Consider the following 6000-nt stretch of genomic DNA (forward strand, 5'->3'; position numbering starts at 1 on the left):
AAATATATTTATAGGTTTATTTTGTTACCCCCTGTCTGACACACTTTTACAAACACCAATCCTAACTTTCTAAGAAAATATGCACATGCTTCATGAACATACATAAACCAAACAGCTAGAATCCCTTCGCCACCTCACATTTTGACTAGTACCATGTGTGTAGATACATACATACAAAACAACAAAACAAACATTGAGAGTTTACCACTTCAAGGAGCAAAACATTTTCCTGTATTGGTTATGTAGCCTATATTATTTACAATCTAAGTGATAAAGAATCTATTCATATCCATTTAATCAAGAAGTCATTGGTGCATTATCCAACGTGCATGTCAAATACTATTTCTTACAACCCACATGAATAGACTCGTTAGTCAACAAAGATGTGTATCACATGCTGCATGATCAAACTGGCAACATAGCAGTACAGTATTTACAAGGTACAAGAAATGTTTGTGAAGCTTATAATTCAGATGATGCAGATAATTATAGCTCAGAAGTTTTAAGCACCAAGTGCAGATACAGAAAATGAAGTGTAAATGCGGTCTGTTCATTGCTACACTAAGATACCAAATACACCGCATGTCTGTGCCTTTTCATACAATGCACATAGCTAACTGGTTGGTAGAGGAAGAAAACTCATTGTCTGTGATTTTGTTTGTATGCCAACAACACACAATGGTATTATGTTATGGTTTAACTGGGACCAGCCGCACGGATCTAAATGTAATGATATTAAGTAGCAGATCCCCTGCTGCTGGAAGCGGAATCTAACACAGGTCGTGGTGTCCCCACCTCAGCCAGTCGTTCTCGTAGCCGCTTTCCATCCTTCAGATTAATTTCATTCATTCCTTTTAGTCTAACAAGCCTAGCCTTTGACTTTTGACCTCTGACTTTCTTAATTACAACGCGGTCACCGCCAGGCACTTAAAACCTTCACATCTCGCCATGGGGCATTGTGAGCCTTTGAATTGTACCCTGGTGACGAAGCATATCTCTGGCCATAAAATAATGTTAAAGCATGGTCTGTAGTGTCGTCTATGTTTGACATACTCCTTTTATCGCTATGTGCATGTATCAAGGGGTGTGGGCCTTGGTATGGCATCCACCGCCTGCAAGAACTGCACGACACGTTTCCTACAACTTTCGCTCAAAGATGCAGAGGTCATCTACACATGTGAAATCTGCAACCGACGCATCAGAAAGACCCCCGTGGGCCGCATTCAAATAGCCGAGCATGTGCACGGCTACAATGTTTCCGCTATTCGGTACAAATCAAAGGGTTTCACTCGCTACTTTGATAATGCGGGAGTGGTGTCGGGTGATGGGCTCATTCCATTTTAGAATGCAAAGTATTGGCAACAGACGACACAAATGATTTCGTCCAGAAACACCAAGTGGCAGATTACTAAGTGAGGGCCAGAAAAACTTCATGGATATGGTCGGTCAGCATGAGTTGCTTTAAAGCGACAGAAACATGCCAGTTACCATTTCCCACATGTCTAATGCCTTGTAGTGATTCAATTCAACCAATAATAAAAGCGAAGTGTATTAAGAAAAAGCATCTTATTATTAACATGTTACAAGGAACATGGAGGTAGCATCATGCCTAGAAAATATAAATGCTGCCAAACAGTATTTTGTGTGAAATGCTCAGGCTGTGGTTCTTGCTTAAAACTGCTGCAACCCGTCGTTTATCTGCAGCGTCTGAATTGTAAGAAAAGCGGATTGCACATCCTATGCGAAGCTTTGAACGCCCACTTAATTGCATGAAAAGTTGCTGGTTTTGGGTGCTGTTTTTGCTGCATCTAATCCAAAACGCTCCAGTACCTAAAAGACCCCTGTGCTAAATGGAAGATCCATTAAAATATGGCGGCTTCAAATCTGTTCGCCCTTATCCATGCAGGTATCTTATATAGCCAGTAAAACACACCACAATTACTGGGAAAATATATCTAGACACAGATCATTCGCAGCAAAAGTTTGACTTCTCCCAGTGTATTTTAGGGTAGGCAGGATTAAGCAACCCCGCTGATCTCCGTTTTCGCTCATATGTTTCTTATTACTGAATGCTCAAACACTCCCGTTATGATTTGATTTAATTGCCTCGGATTAAAGCCATTTTCAGGAGCTTTTTTTTTTTTTTTTTTTTTCCCCCCCCGTGTCCCTGGCTTTGCATTTTCCGTATCTCCAGCTGTCAGGTTCATTCATCATATCAAATAAATCAACAGGCAACATCACTCCGCAAACAACATTTCGGGAGCGTTCACGCAATGATCTCCCTTTCACTTTTTATTATTATTATTATGATTATTATTATGATTATTATTTTAGTAGGGCTGATTTTTTTTTTTAAACAGGAGACGCGAATCGTAATGAAGAGCACGGGAAACAGCCACTTTATAACAAGCCCAGCAAGTATCTGAACAGGGATCGCCGCTTCCATTCATCTCATAGCCATTATCAGTACTTTTTCGTGGGCATGTTCACGGCAGGAATTGAAAAGCATTCGTGTCCAATTAAGAAGAAATCACCAATCGACACGGGAAAAGGGAAGGCAACCAAGTCCGAGAAACAGCGCAGAGCAAAAGCGGTGGAACACATAAAATCCTACCTGTGAAATTTGCTAGTGTTTCATTGCAATCTGGCAGATTTAGGATGTGCAGCGAGCAGCAGTCCCTGCCTCTCCAGAGTCAAACCCCTCCTAGCCGAGCTCCTCCACCTCACGAAGAGGGCAAAAAAAGAAAAGCAGCGGATTCCTGCACTGGGAAAAGAGGAAGCGCGTCATCTTCCAGGGACACACATGCTGGTCGTTTTACGGAGGCTGGGAGCGATCCGTGTCCACAATCTTCGGGATAACGTTTTATTCCAGCATAAATTAGTTCTCTGCATTTAATATGACACAAAACGTAGCATGCAACTATCCTTTTGTGTATAACTGTAGCCTATACGGTTTTGGTTACATGAATACATGCATCCACGTGGTATAATAATCTTCACCTATTTGATTGCACTTCAACAGATTTAGTTTACTAAAGCAAAATATGTGTCTTATCAGTTATCAATAAAAGTGACATATGTTATGCATATCACAGTAGATAACGATATCTGAGCTGCCACAACACGTGGAAATGGATTGCAAAAGTTGCATTTGAATTAATGGACAATATCTCAATCTTAAAGTCTCGGGGGTAAATTAAATTCCCTTCACACAGCACTTTCAGCTGGGTCAATGAAGGGAAAAAGTACATGGTCAGTACATGAAACAAAAAAAATGCAAACATTGATGGTGATGGACGTGCTGACTTGGGAGTGCTATTGGAATAACGGTGCTACTGCGCAAGCGTCGGTTAGGAATAGCTAATATTGACCTTATGCTGCGTCAGGTCTTAGGCTAAGTACATTGGGCTTGTGAGAGGCATCGATCCCCTTATGGCTTTTCTTTTATTTTAGTTGACCTTCTTGGAATAGAATCTATCATTTATCTTTTTTTAAATTATATAAAGAGACCATACCCATATATTGAGTTGATGATGGTGATGATGAAATGGGATTTAATAAGTATTATTAGCTACTAAATACTATTCATCATTGCTCTAATTATTTGAAAGATAGGCAGTGTTTGTAGAACTGGTAGCATTTGTGGCGTTAAATATCTTTTTATGATTTTGAATACAGAAAAGACCGCTATTAAAATGCTGCTCTGTTTGAATCCCTAATATCCCAGAATGTCCTTTGACCTTACATGTAGCGTGACTACTGCCAAGGTCAGCTGTGCCTGTGAAGATGCCGTACACACACAGACAGGAATTGTATGCTTAAAAGTAGGGGACATTAGTTATAACTGACCTTGTGTCTGGTGGCAGTCTTATTACATATCTAGTGTAGTTGTATAAATTATCTTTCATATCTAGGAAGTGCATGTCCCTCAATTCCTTGTTGAGCCTGCAATGTTCATATACATACCTGCCATACATCCTATTGCATAATTACAAGTGTTTCCACAGTCCAAAAGGTGCCTTTTAGACAGGTTGTAGTTCTATATGTGTCCTTCTTAGTGTTGGCTTCTTTTATTTTGATACAGTATCAGCTCTTCTAGGATGTGAGGTCAGTACTGGGCTACAGTGTCTGACCGTTGTGTGACAATCACTTGGTTTATGGGGGCCTTGTTGTTATGGGAGAGGAATGCAGTGTTGGAACCAGCCTGTGTTCAACATGAGCTGCAGACAGAAAAGCAGTGGCGTAGCATTCCAGAGATTCTGTGGGTGCCATCCACCTTCATGCCAACTCCTCCAAACTTCCTATCTCCTGGCTTCCAGTGGTTAATCTGTTACTATCCAGAGATGGTCGTGACTCGTTATGCTCCCATTGGTGGTTAAATGGGATGAGCATTCCTCTCTTGAAATACGAAACCATCTCTCACTGTTCAGCATCCCAGTGTAGATGCCAATATGTAGGAATTAAAAGCAAAATGAAACCTCTGGGTTTAATAAAACACATGGTAGGGTTGGGTTAACTGAAGGACTGACTTTTCCAAAAGCACTTAATGCAAATTTACAACAACTTGTTATTAATATGTATGTACAATTCATGCGGCACATATTTTGCATCTTGCATGCTATTTCTTTGAGAAAATAAACATCCCAATGATTATAACATAATTGTCATAATTGTCTCTATTTTCTCTACAGGTAATATATACAGCATATGTGTAAAAAAATGAAGCAAAAATGGGAGAGATCGAATGACATTGCTGAAATGAAATGGGTGAAAAAAGAGCTGTAATGTCCATAGTGTGTTTTTGTAGTATGGTAATTTTCACCATCACAGCATGATTCCCTCAGCAGCTACAATAAAGAGATTGGCTTAGCATTCCTACCTTAATGAGCTGTCAGTTTTGATGTATTTTACAGATGATATCTAATCAGGACAGCATGATCTACGAATCAAACTGATTTAAGATGAGAGTGAACCATTCAGCAAAGTTCTCATCAAGATTTCCAAGGTCTGACAATAAAAAAAATGACAAAAAGCCAGTCTACAACCCTTCTTGGAAGCTGTATGAGATTTAATCACCAGAAGCTTAGAACAGTATCCTCTAGTATGGAAGGGATGGAAGTTACTTATTCTTTCTGAATTTGATTGCTGAAACTATTTTCTCCACTGTAGTTGGTCCTTTTAATTATGATTGGAGGCTTATTTTTTTCACATTCAATCATTTCCATCTGTGTTAGTAATGGAGAAGTTCATTTCCATTGGGAACAACAAGACTCAAAATGGGAAATCTGCACCATAGGGTTTTAAAATTGAATCAACAAAATGGTCCATTGTTGAAAAAAGCAGCTTAGGATCTGGATTAAGTGGGGGTTGTTTTATTAACACAACTAATAGCTTCTCCAGTTTTCCAATATACATTTAATTTTATCCCAATGGGGGGGTGCATAGGCCTTTATGTGACAACAACAATGGGAAACATTCCTGTAGAAAGTGAATGACAACAACAAGTTAAATTACTCTGTGTGTAATACACCACCATCTAACAGATGAGACCTGGAGTTTGACATAGTAGTTGTAGCCTTCTTGACTATGAACTAAGTGTTTATGTATGTCCGCCATATTTAATTACTGTTGGGACAGTGGTTGTCAAGGTATTCAATCTCAAATGGAAATTATTGCCAACATCTAAAGTAGTGGTTTTATCTCAAAGAAACTGGAGATGTGTGCATTGGAAGTGTTCGTCTCACCCATCGGTGCTGTGTTTGACATATCTGGATGGCAAATATAAGGGCACTGCCCGGAATTAACAATTCAGCTGATAAACATTAATGACTTGCTCTATTTTATGATCCAGATTAAGTGAATTTGTAAAATGCATTTGGTACAATAAATTCAGTCCATAGCATGAGATGAAGTGCAGTTGTGCTTAAGCAGATAAAGCCTTCTTCAGTCTCAATATGTGCTCACTGGAGATTGTAACTACTACTCTTTATTGAAAATATT

The 6000-nt window shown here is 39.3% G+C and overlaps 1 protein-coding gene across 2 annotated transcripts in view; it reads right to left on the reverse strand.

Annotated features, from left to right (window-relative positions):
* The window catches only part of LOC136748257 (talin-2), a 130130-nt gene extending 127377 nt beyond the window's left edge, over positions 1-2753 (reverse strand). For both annotated transcript variants that reach the window (XM_066701857.1, XM_066701856.1), the window contains exon 1: positions 2615-2753. The gene's annotated coding sequence lies outside the window, so the exon portion shown is untranslated. The remainder of the gene's footprint in view (positions 1-2614) is intronic.
* Between the last annotated feature and the right edge of the window lie 3247 nt (positions 2754-6000).

This window comes from Amia ocellicauda, chromosome 4, assembly GCF_036373705.1.
Source record: "Amia ocellicauda isolate fAmiCal2 chromosome 4, fAmiCal2.hap1, whole genome shotgun sequence".
Lineage (NCBI taxonomy): Eukaryota > Metazoa > Chordata > Actinopteri > Amiiformes > Amiidae > Amia > Amia ocellicauda.